Genomic DNA, 19388 nt, shown 5'->3' with positions numbered 1-19388 from the left:
TCAACCAGACAGGGACAAGCATCAACAGAATCATGGACTTAGCCGGAGTACATCAGGGACAATCAAGGACACTTTTAAAATGTTAGAAGTGTTTATGTGAGACATTGACAGAATGAGAGGAAGTGAATTAGTGTACATCGTCTGACAGTACAGGAGTATATACCCTTACTTATTGTCGCTATGTATTGCATGTAATTCACTAGCTTTCCTACAATAGCCAACCATTGTAGGAGGGATTAAGAGGGATGGAGCTAAGATGTGAGCAGAAATCAGTGACATTTAAGAAGCATGCCTGTAGGTGCAGGACAGCTGAGTATCAATGACATGTCATTACCATAGATCTAAGACAGGATTACAGCTATGATCCCTATTCCCCATACCTCCATCCTCCCATATGCATCCTGTTAAATGGACAAATCGATAACATACCTGGTTGAGTGCAGTACTCCTTTGTTTAACTTTGCTTCTGGTAATCTTTTCAAAATACATACTCTGTGTGAGGTACATCTCATACAGACTTGTTCCCCATAACCAGCTGCTTGCCTTTTTAATGTACTGTTCATGAGCATTCTGTACCAATCTGTAGCTTTGATATGGTAATTGCAGCCTAAACAGCTGAATTGCACATTAGCCAATGACATTACACAACAGTGCAATATATAAGGCCTTCATGTAGACCTGGGCCCCTTTCTTAGCTATTAAAAAGGACATTACTGAGGTGTGGGGACTACAGCATTGCAGAGGGTAGGCACCATAACTGTCAACTGTAGAGATTTATACAGTATGTCCACAGTTTTGCCTCATATGTGTGGTCAGCAAGGGCGCCCGCAGGCAGGTGCAAGGGGGTGCACTTGCATCCCCCTGGAATCCGCCGAGTTAATCTTTTGATTTAAAAAAAAAAAAATTTTTTTTTTTTTTTTTTTTTTTTAAGGCATTCTTCTTTAAGAAGCCCAGTCGCAGGTGTGCTGACATCATCGCGCGAAGTTTGCGAGCGGGAACTAAAATGAACAGTTGTGAGTCGTGACATCATCGCGCGGGAGCTGAAATGGACAGTTTTGGACCTTAGTAGATGGGACTCTTGCAAGCGAGTGGGAACGGACGGAAGATGGGACCCTTGCGAGCGGGAACCGAAACGGCTTTAGTGGAGCTGAAACAGGCAGCTTTAGTAAGGTAGGTGTGTGTGTGTATGGAAGATGGGACGCTTTAGTGAGGTGTGTGTACGGAAGATGGGACGCTTTAGTGAGGTGTGTGTGTGTGTGTGTGTGTGTGTGTGTATATGTATATATATATATATATGTGTGTGTGGTGGGGATGGGGCAAATAGCATCCTTTCCAATATGGTTAGTTTGTCTTAAAATATCATTTATTCTCAAAGACGCACACATTTTTGTGGGAATGGACACCGTTGTTTTAGAAGAAACTCTATCTGGTATTCTACTTTGCATGCCTTTCCAACAGAAAACAAAGGCTTCTAGGTCAGTCTCATGTGGAATTTAGCAACTCCATATGAGGGATGATTATCAGTGATGCTGGCTCCATCTGACAGTCTCCCATTTATTAATTATGTGTTTGCCTCATAAATCACATTGAGCTAACTAGCAACCATTGAATGGCTGCAATTCTGACATGCTTATGTCATCATATAAATGTTGGCAGTCTACTGCGCATGTCCCGAGGCTAATCCTCAAGGTATGCAACTAAAAAAACAATGTATTTGCATCCCCCTGTATCCTCCATGCCCCCTGCTGCTTATTTATTTAAACATTAAGATCACACAGTCCCTGAGAAAAAGGCATATTCCCCAACCCTAAGGATTATCTGTTTTTGCACAACTGTCGACCATCTGTATAGTCGATCAAACTGTGTCAATAATACAGAGGTCAGTTTTAGCTAAAATATATACAGGAGCGACTCAAGGAGTTATACTTCACAATATATAAATGTAAAATAGAGGACTGCTGATTAAAATTCAGTAAAATCTTACTCTTTCAAAAAGAATTCACCAAAGAAGTATATTGCCAAATCAGACCAAGTTACTCAAATGAGATGGAGAGAGAAAACTAAATGCTCCCATATCCCAGAGTTTATGTGACCATATAGTTGGAGTGGAACGAGTGTGAGGGACATACCTCTCAACTGTCCAGATTTTTGCAGAATGTCTAGATTTTTGCCTCATAATTTTGGTCTGTACCTCATAAAATCTCTGGTTTTCTGGAAAATCACTGAGGAATAAAGTCACTAAATAATGACCTAGATTTTAGTTTTGGACTTCATATCCTTCAGGAAACGCATGTTGATACAAATCCTGTTATTCTACTAACGTTCTAAGTTTTATAAGAGCAATATTTAAAATCTGTCTTTATTTTTGGGCCTTTGTCCCCAAATTACTTTAGACATTATCCAGATTTCTTGCACTAGGAGGTTGAGAGGTATGGTGGGGGAATTGCTGCATCTCTTTTCAGGGCTCAGCTCACCTTCATCTATTTGCTGAGTTTTTGTGTCTGTTTTGGTAGGATAGGAGTCCCAGAAATTTTGCAAAAGGTTTTGAAGGAAAAATGTACCTTTTCATTTGTGGCATAAGCAAAGGAAAAATGGGTTGATGCACAATGAGGTACAGAAATGATGAACATGGACAAGCCTGGAGAATGACTGGTTGTAAGAATTCACCACTTAAATGTAACGGAAAAACATAATGCGTCTGTGAAACATTAACTTTAGTATATAGTATATTTAGTATATACTTAGAGGGAAGCAGTAGCCACAGGTAAAATAGAAATGGAACTTGAGGTATTCCTAACTGATAATGCTGAAGTGATCGCCCTTTAAATTTATTTACGGGAAAGTTTGACTTGGGACAAGCCAATTTTAGTGGACGCCAGGAAGAAATGCTCCAGACACATGTTTTGTAACATGGGAGAAAACCCACATGAACACAGGGAGGATATGCAGACTCTGCACAGAAGGCCCTCCAGACAAGAATTGAGCCAGAGAACATATTGTCGCAAGGTGACAACACACACCACTGCACTGTCCTTACAAAGTCTGTAAATGTGATCCCCAGAACAGTGAGACTGAAACTGTTGGCAATGGGACATATAGAATAAGTCTGCTATTGCAGTACCCTGGAGTATCCCCCCCAATGAAGTATGTCAATCTTAGCATTAGTATCTATAAGTACTATCTATCTATAAGTGTAGGCATATAGACCCCATTTGGGGGCTTTGAGAAGGGACTGTTTTAATTAATCTACAGCCAGTTTTGAAATTATTCACTTTTTTCTTTTACAGTCATTCACTGTATTTCTATTATAATCCCATTCCTTTTTTTTTCCTTTCGTAGTGCTTCACATATTTCCAACAGGAATCTGATGTTTATATTAAGCAAGCACTGTATCAAAGAAGCATAGTGGTCTGTGAGATGCTGGGATGCATATGAAGGTGTATCACCAGCAGAAAGCAAGAAGCTGTCAACTCTCTTTACAGACAGTTAATGACATGAACAGACCCTAGTGGGATGACAAGCCAAATATTCTCAAGTGCCTTTCTTTGGCACTGGTTCCAGGAGTTACCTATCCCTAGTCTAATTCCATTTTAAAATTGGAGAAATGACACTATTTTAAGGGGGGTGGGAGTTTGTTCTACAGATAAGGGAGTTGTTGGGTAATGAATCTGTAATGTTTGCTGCTAACAGAAATTTTGAGGTTAATTGTATTTGCACTTGTTATCCCTCCCATCTCCTTTTTCAAGATAACAATTCAGGAGATGCTATGAGACTCTATGGGATTCTGACATAATGGTTAAGATGCTCACCTTATACACCAAAGGTGCAGGGTTTGATTCTTGTATAGGGTAATTGGCTAGGCATAAAAACACAATTAGCCTAATATTTATCTATCTATAAGATCTGGGTGGTGTGGTGGGTTGCTGCAGGTGTGATGGACTTGGGTTTGAAACATGGCAGAGGTATTTATTTCAGAGCTGAGTGACCTCATGGGCCTAATGCACTATATTAAGAAAAAGCGAAATTATTTTAGTCTGGGTAGCTCAGATTTCCAAGTGTAGTAATCTTCTTAGAAATTCATCTCTGGATCCAGAAATGAATCTTTAGTTGAACACATATTTTGTCAGGGGCACACAGGCAGGGGAGTTGCACTCAGTTTTGTCTGAACCAGTGAAATGAAGAGGAGCACAGTGAGATCCTCTAGGATGACTTGAAACTCCTCTGAGTAACATTATGAGTCATACCAAGAGCCTCTTTTTTGCCCCCTTACCATGCCTGCTGACTATCTGCCCAATTGCTGTGACTTATGTGTTCCCTACTTGATGAGAGTTGATTACATTGTATCTGGCATCCACCAGCCATCAGGGAATTTTATAATGGTCACCCTAATGCCGTCTACTTGCCCTTTAATCTGTTTAAAACTTTATTTAGTGGCTCACTGCTGTTTTTCTGCTGTGATAAATATTTCTGTAGTGTTTTCTGCCTAAAATAGTGTAGCTAGTAGCTGTAATGGTTTCCTACCCTCCCTCCGTATTGCTAGTCATGTTCTTATACTTGGTGGCTTTGCAGTTGCCCACTCCTACTGTAAATTTGATCTAGAACACTCCTCCTAGTCTAGTGTCATTAGCTCATTCTACCTAATACAGAGAGAACATTTGAGAAGGCCAACCCAATTAGGTTCTTAACCTTGAATTATCTTGTGTTCCTCCTTTCTCCCTTTCCACTTTACTAAAATAAAAACAACTTTACTAGAATCTCCTTGTGTTTTGACTGAATGTGCTTCTCAGCTGATAAATATATTTTTTGGCACTTTTAACTGTTCAGAGTTGAATAAAAACAATAATTGAATTCAGTTCAGAATACAGTTTGAATAAATTGCATTTATTTAAACTGCATCTGCTTTAATGTTGCTACACACTCAAGTGTGCTAGCTTGCACTGCACTTGAATTATTTTTAGTGCAGTTGTAGCTGCTTTTCAGTAACAAAATCTAAACTTGTTTCCTGTAACTAGTCGAGTCCAGATACAGATTTGCTGCATCCAGGACCGTGTGTAAGCTTCTGAGCCCCCAGTGAGGTGTGTGTACGGAAGATGGGATGCTTTAGTGAGGTGTGTGTACGGAAGATGGGACGCTTTAGTGAGGTGTGTGTGTGTGTGTGTGTGTGTGTGTGTGTGTGTGTGTAATGCCCTAGGAGTTACATGGTGGTGGGTAGAGAATAAGGCTTGAACCCTGTACCTTGGGCCCAAGTGGCAAGAGCCTGAATTCCCTACCCACCACCATTTGTAAAAATGTTGCAGGCTTTTCCCTCATACTTTTTCTGTTCCTCATAAAATCTGTGGTTTCTGTATTTGTGTCCTTGTTGCCTGACAGCTACATGTTCTCTCGTTTGATTCTTGGCTGTCTGGAGTGTTTCTCCCTGGGCCTCTGCTAAAAATTAGCTTATTTTCCAAGTCAGACTTTCCTGGTTAACAAATGTTAAAAAAATGGGCACTCATTTCAATATCAGACTTCATATTCTTCAGAAAGTGCATGGTAACAAAATCTTTTATTCTAGCAATTTTTTTTTTAAGTGTACAAGATGGATATTTGAAATGTATCCCTGTCTTTGGGACTATATTCCCCCCCCCCATTATTGGCTTCATCCAGGTTTTGTGCTAAGGTTGAGAGCTATGGCAAGAACTGAATTCACTGAATATGTTTGGGGGCTGTATTCACCCAGTATTGGCTTTGTTCAGGTATTTATTGGCTTCATCCAAATTTTGTGCTAAGGTTGAGAGCTACGGTAAGAACTGAAGTCACTGAATATGTTTGGGTGCTATATTCCCCCATTACTGGCTTTGTCCGGGTGTTCTTTGCTAAGAGGTTGAGAGCTATGGTGAGAACTGAATTCACTGAATGTTTGGGGGCTGTATTCACCCATTATTGGCTTTGTTCAGGTATTTTGTGCTAAAAGGTTGACAGCTGTGCTATAGTGAGAACTGAATTCACTAAATGGTAGCCATTTAAGTTTCAGTCTTCCTCTTTCACAAAACAGCTGAGTTGGTGTAGTGGTATGTTGCTCTGACTGTTTTGCACAGGGTCCCCCTGGGTTCAAGACGTGGCAGTGAAATGTATGGTGGTAACGCAGCATTTTATTCTAGCAACTTTCCAACATTATACAAGCAATGTTTAAAATGTGTCCCTGGTTTTTGGCCTTTTCTCCCCCCCCCCCAATAAATTTTGTTTTTTTCCAGATTTCTTGTGCTGCAAAGTTCAGAGATACAGCTGAGTGTCGAGTAGATTTTACGAGCTGAGAGCTGCAGGGAAGCAAAAGTTTAGTGCTGCTTATGTTTAGTCTGCTTGCATTGTTAATAGCACAACAGATAGTGTCCTTGCTTTTGATGCTGAAGGCTGTGGGTTCTACTCCCACAGTAGGTAGATGCATTGCTGATACTGTACTGTGTTGTAAAGGGGGTGGATGCTGCAGTCCTTTTGGTAAAGATACCTAGTAACTATGAACCTGTTATCAGTTTGCTATCCATTCCCTATTGCAGTATTACTAGCTTATTTTTTTATTGCATGCAACAAAGGCAATTTATTCTTCAAGGGTAACAGGCACTTTATTTGTAGATTAAATAATGACATATAAAGCAGCAACCTCTTTATTAGATACAAATTTCTTTAATGTGGATTTTACTACTTCAGAGATTGTGCATATCTTTTACTGATACTGGTGGACTATAGAAGGTTAAGTAGACTTTTTATGATGGAAATGTTCTGAATTGAGCAGTTTTGTCAGTAGTGTATGCCTTTTGTTTCATTGTTTACTGGAAAAATGTTCAAAACAATAATTTTAAAATGCCCTCTAACAACTGTACTGTATTGTACAAGGAATATGATGTAATACAGTCAGGAAGGTGTATCAAAGAGCATGTGTATGTTATGTTCGAGGGGCCTATGATTTTGAAGACAGCCCAGAATTAATATTTATCTGCCACTGGCAAAATGTATTTTCTTTGAATGTGTGTTTCAATGCATGTGAGTTTCAAGGGCAGAGAAGTTTTAATGTTAGTCTATTTTCATTGTAAGACTGCATTACTTTGTTTAACAGATATGTATTAGGGTATGTGCTGTAAAATGCAAAATAAAACTTTCAAATGAAATCCTAAATCATCGCAGAAGTAAAGCAGTATGCACATTACAGTGTTTATGGTAAATAGGGCAAAATAACCAAGGAATGGAACATTGGAATGGCTGCAGGGGGAGGCTCCATTCGACCATGATTTTGTGAGGGGGGGGGTAGTGAACTCAGACACGCCCGATTGAACTATACCTCTCAGTTGTCCATATCTTTGCAGAATGAATAGATATTTGCTTCTTATTTTTGGTTTGTTTCTCATAAAATTTGTGGTTTTCTAGCAAATCATTTAGGAATGAAGTCACTAAATGACACATAGTTTCAGACGTCATAACCTTCAGAAAAATGCATGCTAATGCAAGACTGTCTTAAGTTTATACAAGAGCAATTTTTAGTAGTGTTTGTATGTTCCCCCAATATATTTGGCCTTGTCCAGATTTCCTGCATTAAGAGGTTGAGAGGTATGTGCAAATCACTGTAGATTAGGAATATCCAAACCTCTCAATTGTCCCCAATTTTGGCTCAAAATGTTGCTCTCCCCTAATAATCCCTGCACAAAAATGTCAAGTTTGGAAGAAAATGTGGAGGGTTTATAATTGTATATAACTAATGATCAGAGTTATAGATTACTTTACTTTTATTTCAGAAATGCATGTAGATGCTCTTATTTTGTTAGCTGCTCAAGTTATCAATGTTACTACTAAAAAGGTGTCCCTTTTTGACAGGTATTTTTGCATCACATTTTGGTCCGTTTTTCATAAACTTGTGGTTTTCTGGCAAATTAGTGGCAAGTCATTAAAGCTTGAAGTTAGAAAATAATGGCAGACATTTACATTTGAGTTTCAGATTTTATACCCTTCAGAAAATTCGTACTAATGCAAGATCTACTACTGTTCTATTTAAGTTAATAAGAGCAGTATTTAAAAATTGGCCTTATTTTTGGGCCTGCGTCCCATTTCTAGTTCTATATATGGCTTTGTCCAGATTTCTTGCTCTGAAGTTGAGAGGTATGAGTGTTAGAGCCACAGGTTCATAGGTTTATACTAGGCTATCTGCCCTAAGGCATTTATAAGCCTAGCCCAGAGTTTTGTGGCTTACGACACCCCTTATGTTAAAAAATACTGTGCCCATTAGTTTGTTGTGCCTCTGTCCAGCAGTGACACAGAGATGATTCCCGGGGTAAACCTACGATCTCCCATCCACCGGTCAAGATTTCTCTTGAACAGAGCCAGCGAGGTGCTCTGCCTCACATGGACCGGGATTTTATTCCACAACATAGGGAGTCTCTGGGTGACAAATCTATCCCTCCAGCATGTCCTATTTATATCCATGCTAAGGTTTAAGTCGCTTGCTCTAGTGGATCTGGTAGATTTGGATTTTTTGAGGTGGAGCATGTCCATTAATTCCGGGTTGGACATGGCCTTGTATGTCAGGCACAGGTCACCACTGAGCAGGCGGTATGCGACTGAATAGAGCTGGAGTTTCTTCAGTCTGGCAGCATATGACAGATTTTGGAGTCCCTTTATCCTTTTGGTGAGGACCTTTTGGGGTCTCTCCAATTGCTGCAGGTGTCGGGTGAGATACATCCCGAATGGGGCATTGTACTCTATCATTGGTCTGATAAGTGAAGAGTACAGGGAACAATGACCTCACTTGATCTGGATGTGAATCCCTTCATGATCAGGTGGGCAATGTAGAAGGTTTTTCTAACCACTTTAGCAATGTGAGTGTCAAAAGAAAGGCCACTGTCAACCTGGGTCCCCAGGTCCCTGATAACCTCTTCTGTGCTTAGTGGATTGCCACCTATATGGTAGCTTGGGGTTACCTTGTTTTTCCCGAAGGGTATGACTATTCATTTTTTGGCATTTAACTTCAGGCCATGGCTCTGGCACCAGCTATCAGTTTCCGTGAGACCCTCTGAAGGATATCTGTGTCCGATGTACTTCCCACTATGGCTCCCAGTTTGCAGTCATCTGCAAACTTTGTCAGCCATAGTCCTCCTATGTTTGCCTGTACTTCTGAGAAGTAGATGCCGAACAACAGGGGGCCAAGGACTGAGCCCTGTGGGACACCACTTGTGACCGGCTTGGAGTCTGACATGGCGCCAGCTACTCTAACCCTGTGGGTTCTGTCCTTTAGCCAGTTTGCAACCCATCTTGTGACATACAGGTTTACATTTAAGCTGGTAAGTTTCTGTATAATACCCGAGTGGGGTATTGTGTCGAAAGCTTTTGCAAGGTCAAGGTAGACTGTATGGACTTGCCTTTCCCTCATCAATGGCCTTGGTGACTGTTTCGAAGAAGTCGACCAAGTTGAAAAGGCATAATCTGCCCTTGACAAAGCCAAACTGGGTCGGGTCCAATGTCTGCAAGTCCCCTATGTCTTTGTTTATGAGTTCCATTATGATCCTCTCCATAGCTTTGCAGACCAGGCTTGTTAAGCTTATGGGGTGGTAATTACCAGGGTCCGTAGAGGCACCGCCTTTGTGGAGTGGGACCACAGTTGCCGTACGCCACTCCTTGGGCACGTATCCTGTGGTAAGGCTAAGATTAAACAGCTGCCTTATGTGCGGGTTTAGTTCCTCATTGAGTTCGTGTAGCACACAACTGGGGACACCATCCGGTCCCATTGATGCTGTGTTTTTAGCTTTAGAGAGAGCATTCACCTGCGCATTGGAGATGTCTGGGAGGCTGCACTCGCTGGGATAGTTATCTCTCCTTTTAGGGGAGAGGGGTGAAGTTTGCACTGAACCTGTCTGCCAGTATGTTGGCAATGTCTGTGGGTTCAGTGATTTTGTATCATTTTGGACTAATTCTGAGCATATCTGGGAGTTTCCACCCAGGTTTCTAACATAGCTGAAGAAGGCCTTATGATTGTCTTTTGAATCTATGGCAATTTTTCTCTCAAAGATGGCCTTGGATGATCTTATGAGTGCTCGTATTGTTTTACTAATAATGATCAAAGGTGTCTTCTCTTTTATGGATTTTGCTCTATCATGTAACAGCTTTCTCCTCTTTATTGTAAAGTTTGTTTATGGCTGGGGTCCACCAGACTGGATGTTTGCCCTTGGTGGAAAGAGTCTTGGTTTTATTAGGGATTGCCTGATCCATGCAGTCCTGGAGGTGTTCGTAGAAGGCATTTGTAAGGACTTCCGCAGCTTGGACTGTGGTTTCCACTGGCTCGGGGGCCTTGAAGGATACCACACCAGTCTTGAGTAGTGTGAAGTTTGCTTTAGAGAAATTCTTCACTGTGATCTTTTTTGTTTGGGGTGGGGGCGGGATGTGGATATCCAGTGAGATTAGTTTATGATCTGATCTCACCAATGAGGGATATACTTCCGGTGTGGAGCATTTTGTCCCCATGTTTGTGATGATGAGACTGTCAGCCAGAGACATTTCAAATTATGACATACTTATTGCACCCCACCCTTCATTGTAGTAGCTCTGGATGTGTCCAAGGAAGGCAAGGAGCAGTTATGCAGTGCAAGTGTGCAGAGCATTCCCCCATCCAAGGTACATCACAAATCGACCGTAGCCTTTTATCTGTCCTTGATTTTGCAGAATGTTCTGGAGCATTTTGTCCCCATGTTTGTGATGATGAGACTGTCAGTCAGAGACATTTCAAATTATGACATACTTATTGCACCCCACCCTCCATTGTAGTGGCTCTGGATGTGTCCAAGGAAGGCAAGGAGCAGTTATGCAGTGCAAGTGTGCAGAGCATTCCCCCATCCAAGGTACATCACAAATACGACCGTGGCTTTTATCTGTCCTTGATTTTGCAGAATGTTCTGGTTTTCTATTAGATTTTTATACTGTTGATTTATGCTTCTTATTATTGAGGAACTGCATGCTGTCCCAGTGCCCTGTTGCTCTGTTTAAGTAGCCATGGTTTAATGAACATCAGGTAAGCTTGTCGGAGATTGTAAGATGCAAGTAAGCTTTAGTAAGCATATTGCTAAAGAATTACCAGCATTGAAAGTCTTTTCGTTGTTGCCATGCAGAGAATATTTACATAACTAGATAATGTATAAGCCTTGGGTATTGAAATGCATATGACAGTATTTGTAATAAAAGGACAGGATTACAGTATTTTCAGAAGCTCATTGCATTTTATTGGAGACCAGTGTCTTACAGCAGTGTCTGTGTGTTAGTACACTTAGTTGGGTGGATTTAATGGTATATGGTAAATAAGCATTGCTACCTTACTTAAAAGCCAAGCCCTGCAACAATTAGGTAAGCTCCATACTGAAGTCAAAACACAATAGCTCTGGTGGGTAAATGTACTCTGTAGTAATCAAAAAAGGCAAATGTTTGAAATAACTACAGCTTATGTGCAAACACAATAGGTAGTGATGAAACAATGCTCTGCTAAAAATGCTTTAATGCTCCACATTGCTGAGCTGCAGTTCAGTTATCACTGGCTACCAGGATTTCACCCACTTCAGATCAAGCATGGTGCCGTTCAGTGCAACCTTCCCAGAACTAATTCAAGTCTGACCAGAATTATTTTGTGTGTGTGTGTGTGTGTGTGTGTGTATGAGGGAGGTAGCATACCCCCTCAGCTGTCCAGGTTTTTGCAGAATGTCCAGATTTTTGCCCCATATTCCTCCTAAAAAGGATTGAAGTCGCTAAATAATGAGACATTTCAGTTTTAGATGTCATATCATTTAGAAAAATGCATACTAACACAAATCCTTGTTACTCTTGCAATTTTCTAAGTTTATGAGAGCCATATTTATAATCTGTCCCTATTTATTTTAGGCTTTGTCCAGATTTCTTGCACTAAGGTTGAGGCCTTGGGGGTATGGTATGTTTGTGAGGGATAGAGAAAGTGAAATGCCCAAGTTAGAGTTTGCAGGTGGAATTTATTTTCAAGTGCATTTTCAAGGAACTGTGAGTTTTAAGGGAAGCTAAGTTCACTGCTGCTCATGCCAAGTCTATTTACAATGTGCAACTGTTTTGTTTAGCAAATAGTATCTCTATTGTGGTATAAAGTTTTAAAGCTATGTTAGTAGCACCACAAGTAGAATACTTGCATCTTAATGGAGAGGCTTGAGGTTCTATTCCTACAGCATGTACATCTGTATGCTGCAGTCCTGAGGATATCCTCCTTTGGATGAGATGCCTAATAACTATGAACCTGTTTTTCAGCTTGCCATCCATTTTCTATTGCAATATACCAGCTTACCATTTTTTTATTTAACATAGGCAATTTTATTATTTGATGGCAGCAGGCACTGAATTTGTAGATGAAACACTGAAATATACAGTTGTTTTCTAGCAACAACATCTTCATTAGTTTCATATATCTTTAATGTGGAATTATTCAGATTACTTTTACTTAAGGGATATAATTCAATTATATATTATAATTAATACAATCAGGTAAATCAAAACTTTTGCATGGCCCTAACAGTGTGCAAGGAGCCTATTGCTTGAAAACAGTTCAAAGGTAAATAACCTGCCCTGGCCAGATGCATTTTCTTTGAATGTGGGTTTCAATGCTGTTTCATTGAATGTGAGTTTCAAAAGTAGAGAACCTTTAATGCCAAGTCTGTTTTCATTGTAAGACTATTGCTTTGTTTAGGTTTAGTAAATGTCTCAGTGTTTGGGCTATAATGTTTGAAATAAAAGTTGTAAATTAAATCCAACTGCCTATAATCATTGTAGAACTAAAGCATAAAACAGTATGCACACAGATTTGAACAGTGTCTACGGCAAATGGGAAGAAATAGCCAAGTAATGGGACACTGGAATGGCTGTGTGGGCGGGGCTTGGGGTGGGTGGACTTGGGCGGGGCTGTGTTGGCAGGGGGCGGGGAGAGCTATGTGGGTGGGGCTCTGGGTTTGCACCCCCCTGCAAAAAATCCTGCGGGCTCCCTTGGTGGTCAGTGTCCCATGACATTGTGGTCATCTTGCAATTCACTAGCAAACATTGTGGGTTGAGGTCAGTAATGGAAGACACATTTGAATGTCAGACTTCGTACCCCTCTGAATATGCATGGTAATGCAATAGATTTTATTTTATCAACTTGCTATCAATGTAGGAGCAAACTGTAAAACATGTCCCAATCTCTGGACGTTTTCCCCCCTATTAATTATGGCTGTGTCCAGACTCCTTGTGCTAGTAGATTGGGAGGTATGGTAGGTGTGTAGTAGTTACCTTTACATAAAGGTGTGTGTGCTACAGGCTGTAGCTGCTGCTGCAGCTTAGAACAGATGGGGGTGTGTGAACACTTTGAAGGACAACAAGTTATACATGTAACTGTGTCAACTGTGACAGCCCTGTCATTACGGCAGAGCTAGGGTATGGGTACCCTTTACAGTCCAATCGAAGCATGTAATTAAGGTATACCTGTTATGCAACAGTACCAATAACAGAGTAGTAGGCGACATATACTTATGCTATACAGATATGTGCAGTGTGTCCCAACCAGCAGGCCTTTGCCTTGCAAAACTGGATAGTAGTTCATTAATTAGCAGTAACCTGTATGGATAAAGATTGCATGACTCAATTGCTGTCTTCACAATAATGTAACTGAACTGCAGCACAAGACTGGATTTGAACCCAGGACTGTGTGTGGCAAAATGTATTACATGCAAGACATTTAACAGACTGAACTACTGAGTCACTACTATAAGCATATGTATTTGCAAAATATATGTCCACACATACAGGCTGTGACAAACATTTTCTACATCCACCAATATGTGCATGGCTTTATATGGATGTATTTCTGCACCAGAGTCTCAGTTGAATATGTATTTTGCCATGAATGCCTTATCACGTGCCTTTCTACATGTTGTTGATACAAGGGCACATTTACTGGCTATCAAAGGCCTCACTTACATCCATTTTTATGACTTTGGCTGTCTGGTCATGTATTATTGCACCAGAGTGCAAGATATACTACCATTTTTCCCATTAATTTTTATTTCCAGTTTGTGTGGTGCTTGGGTTTGAAACATGGCAGATGTGTTTATTTTTTATGTGTGACTTACAATGTTACAGACACATATACTCATTAAAGCTCTGTTTAGCTGAGCTAAGCAAAGCTGCATGGTGTGGCACACCATGCAGCACTGTGCTAATAAATATAAAGAAAAGAAAAAAGGGGAAATAGGAAAATGGGGAAATGGGGGCAAGCAGGGGGAAAACATAGTGAAAGGCAAGGCAGATAGGGATGTGGAACAAGGGTGTAGGGAAGAACCATATCTATCCATTTCTTGTACAGCAACAGCTGTGCAATTTGACAGATTGTGTAGATGAATTTGAGATCTCAGACCCCAGAGAGAGGGGTGAGGACAACATAACTGTGTTGTCAAGCCAATTGGACCAAATTACTTGTGTCCACTGGACATGTGTGTGAAATGGAGAGCTATGTATGGGGCAATATTTTTTATAGGACAGGTCCCCATTTTTTTTATTAAGGTGAGAGTGGAATGTTGCAGAAGGGACTTAGGTACATGTGGGGAGGTATACTGGGTAGGAGAGGATGCATTTGCTGACAGACAAGACAGCAGACAGGGGCAGTGTGTGGCACATGCGTTGAGTTAACACCATGAATGGAGAGGGTATTGTGGAATCTAAGTCACATGTGCCTCCAGACAGCAGCAGCGTGACTCATGTCCCCACCCATAGGACTGTCAACACTGCTCTTTCACTGCCACAAGGGTGGTTGTGCTGGAGGCTGGGCACCAGGGTGAGGCTGTCCCACCAGGTTGGTCAGCATGCCCTCAATCTGGTGCAGGTGGCATTCATAGCTCTGCTGAACAATCCTGCTCACCATACCTCTCAACTTATTAGAGCAAGATATCTGGACAAGGCCATAAATAATGGGGAGACAAAGGCCCAAAAATAGGGACAGTTTTTAAATATTGCTCCTAGAATCATAGAAAGTTGATACAATAAGATGTTTTGAATTAGCATGAACTTTCTGAAGGGTATGAAGCCTAAAAATCAAATGTCTGTCATTATATTCCGACTTGAATCATCAGTGATATACCAATGATTTGCTAGAAAACCACAGTTTTATGAGAAATAGAGCAATATAAGTTCATAGGTGTATACTAAGCTAATGGCCCTGGAGCCTTTACAACCACTGGAGTGATCCCTGGGGTGAATTTTCTATTTCCCATCTACTAATCAAGATTTCTCTTGAAGAGGGCCAATGAGGTGCTCTGCTTGACATGTTTGGGAAGTCTATTCCATAGCATGGGTAGTCTCTGGGTTATGAACCTGTCCCTCCAGCATGTTCTGTTGATTGTGGTAATGAGGTTGAGGTCTCTGGAGTTTGTGGTGCAGAGGGACTGGGATTTCTTTAGATGTAGCATTTCTCACTTAGCTGGGTCAGACATGGCTTTGTAAGTCAAGCAGACATCACCTCCAAGTAGGCGATATGAGACAGAAAATAGTTGGAGTTTTTTGAGTCTGTCCATATAGGATAAAATGTTTAAGGCCTAGGATTCTCTTTGTGAGGTACTTTTGTGGCCTCTCCAGTTGTTGCAGGTGTTTAGTGAGGTACATGCGAAATGGGGCATTGTACTCAATGATTGCCCTAATAAGGGAAGAGTAGAGAGAGAGACAATGACCTCTTTCTTCCTGGATGCAAAACCCTTAGAAATGAGATGTGCCACATAGAAGGACTTTCTGACCACAGTGGCAATGTGGTGGTCAAAAGAGAGGTTGCTGTCAACCTGTTTTCTCAGATCTCTTATAACGCCTTCTGTGTTCAGTGGACTACCATCAATATGGTAATTCATGGGAAATGGGTTTTTCCCAAAGGGGATGACAACACATTTTTTTGGCATTGATCTTAAGACCAATATTCTGACACCAGTTGTTGGTCTCAGTGAGGCCTTTCTGTGAGGAATTATGTCTATATGAGGCAAAAATCTGGACATTCTGTGAAAATCAGGACAGTTGAGAGGTATGCTGCTCACCCTGACTGGCAGTTCAGCCTGGATGACAATGCTCTCACTGCCACCGCTCCCAGAGGGAGGCTGGGCTTCACCCCCTGAGGTGGTCCCACCTGACGCCACAGGTGGTGCAGGGGCAGCAGAGGGGGCACCACCAGTCTGGGTCCCAGACGTTCTAGGATCCAGTGCCATGGTCAGTTGAGTAAAGGTAAGTGGATCAACTGGAACCGGCCAACCCTGACGTGCTGTGGTAATGGAGGTATAGCAATAAGTATAGGTTAGTGGTGAACAAATCATTGTTAGTAATAATAGCATGGCAGAACACTGAAGAAAACCCAATTACATATCAGTGCATATTATGTGAAACACAACAATAAATAACAGAACAGTCAGTATGTTAACAGCATGCCAGTAACAGTTACAGCATAACACCAACAAAATAGGTAAAGTAACAAGATATGTTAATATGCAACCAGTATAAAACGTAACAATAATAAAACACATGTCCTCAAAATACAGTTATTGTAACAACATATGTTAGTAGCAAACCATAACCAATAAGAAATAAATGAAGATTAGGGGTGGGAAGAGAGAGAAAAAAACAGTCTATTAGCAACATTTCCAGTTATTTCTTTGATAACAGTACTATTATCTACTCTGAGGGTCTGTATTTTGTTTATGTGTACAGTGACTACAAGTCTCCTATTACTGCTGTAGCACATACATACATCTCAAGCTATTTGCATGAGACACTATGGGCCAAGCAGTAACAACTGTGGGTACACAACTACACAGAACACTTGCACATCGGGTGGAATTATATAACTACCAAGGTGTTCTGTGGGCTGATTTGGTGATACTTTGCAATATAGGTAATCATTTCAATAGTAATCCTGTGAGAGACTACTATTAATTACATAACGTGAAATCATGACACTTGAGAGACAAGTATGTGTACAGTACAAACAATAAACAGCTGTCATGCCTTGGCTGGCAGCCATAGGAATGTAACCCAATAGCAGTGACTGAATGGGGACATCTGCATAGGATGTATGAACTGACTGCAGCAACTTTTAGCAGATACTCCAGTCATACAGCCATACTGGGATTTCACATTTTATATCTGAATGAACATTGCTGATGAACACATTTTTGCTAATGATTTTAACAGTCTGTGACATCTAGACAAACAATTAACTACTCCTAATACGGGCTACCTCGCCCATTTACCTGTAGTTCTTGTGGACAGAGAATTTGTAAGCATTGTGTGACTGCTACTGTAATATTTAGTGCTACATAGCACTGCATTCACACTCTGGTCTGTTTGTGGCAAAATGTACTACATACAGAGCATTTAACAAACTGAGCTACTGAGTCGCTGCTGTTTACTGATTGACTGATATTTGCCTAGAGCTCATGAGTGACTGATATTTGGCTAAAGCTCACCTGGAGCCAAAATATTACCTGGTAGTACTACTACAGTGTAATACTAGACTGTAGAGACAGTAGAACAGACATGCATGAAATACAAGCATAAAGTAGATAGTAGGTAAACTATATATCAGTATAAACAATGCTGGTGTACACAATTTATTGTTAGTGGTTTGAAATATCTGTGAAGTCAACAAACAATATCAGCTCATGGAGTGGGCTACCTCACCCATATACCTTTATTACCTGATGTCTGTGGATGACAAAGCATTATGTGAGCAATACTGACCTAGAGACAGCTTTGATCAGTAATATATGAGTCAACCAATGCAATTTGCATCCATTGGATTTGCATTCTACAGCTATGACAGTATTATACTTGACTGCAGCACCTTACCTTACAGCCTGAATGCATACAGTTATAACAAGACAATCCTGATGTACACCATTTTCCTTGGTGTTATTGGTGTTGTTTCATGTTTTATTGCACAACAATTGGCATTATTCATTTATTGCAATGCAGGTCTAATTCCACATTTATTGCAATACAAACTTTATTGTGTATACTTTAATGCAATTACTGGTAGTTTCATGTGGGGTCTATATTACGTGAGCTAACGTTTAGTTAATCGAATAACTAAACGTCGATCGCTAAACGTCGAAGACCCAAAAACACGAATGGCATTTTCCACACAGGGAAACAATGCCATTGTCCTACATAAAAAAAAAAAAAAAAAAAAAAAAAAAAACAGTAAACACAAATGAAGTCAGGTGCTTCGCCCCCCACAACCCCCTAACTAAATATACCAATTCCAAGATCGCTCCACATTGAAAACAGGGCAAACTCCACGTAACAGCCAAATGACTTTTTTCCCTGAGTGGAAACTGCCATTTGCGGTTTTGGTTCTTTGATGTTTAGTGATCAACGTTTAGTTATTCGACTAACTAAACATTCAATCATGTAATATAGACTCTTTCGTGTGTTTGTTGCACTACAGTTGGCAGTATTTATTTCTTGCAATACAACGGTAATTCAACATTTATGGCAACAGCTGTAATTCTACATTTACGGCACTACAAACTTTATTCTATATACTTTAATGCAATTAATACTGTACTCTTTCTTGCTTATTTCCCTACAGTTAGCATAATAAATCCATACTCATCACACACGGCGCAACTGGTCAAGCGCTTGGCGTGTGACTCAATATTGCAAGCCCTCTAAGCTGCAGCTGTTGGGAGAGAAGCACATCATTATGCATACCAGCTTTGCAGACATTCAGATTACATATTGTTAAAACAGAGGTAAAATTACTTACATACTTGTGGGGAATCCCCTGCCCAGGCTTCTTGGATGCACGTGTCCAAGAGTCCCCACTTTCATCATTTCAGATCATCATGATGGTAATGACACTGCTCACCTATGCAGGGGATACCAGTAACACTGGTCAGTTTTATGTCCAGCTGGTCTCAGGCCTCCGCCTTACACTCCAAAAACCCTGGAAACCTCCCTGCAGCAGCCGGTCAACATGGTGTTTAACTAGGAGTCCAACCGTGACCCTGGACTCCAGAATGTCCCAACACTGCATCAGAAAGCACACACCTTCACCAACATCAGCTATAGTAACCATCAGAGAAAGAACTCCAATGGATTCTGCTATATTCCCACCTATTGGGCTTAATATAGTCTATTTTCCCACCCTTACATGACTGGGCAACATTCAAAAAAGTGCTGCATAGCTTAGCACTGTGCAAACTAGCTCAGCTGAGCTAAGCAGGGCACACACATTGGCAGACGTTACCATGTTTATGTGGTGCTTAGCAGGTCGAAGCATAGTTGAGCAGAGCTTAGCAGAGCACATTGGGACCATCCTTTCTTTAAAATAAAAATGCATATGTATATCAAAATTAAATTCATAT

Source organism: Protopterus annectens, chromosome 1.part0 (genome assembly GCF_019279795.1).
Source record: "Protopterus annectens isolate FY-2018-M chromosome 1.part0, PAN1.0, whole genome shotgun sequence".
NCBI lineage: Eukaryota > Metazoa > Chordata > Ceratodontiformes > Protopteridae > Protopterus > Protopterus annectens.
Note: the sequence above shows the minus strand (reverse complement) of the source record.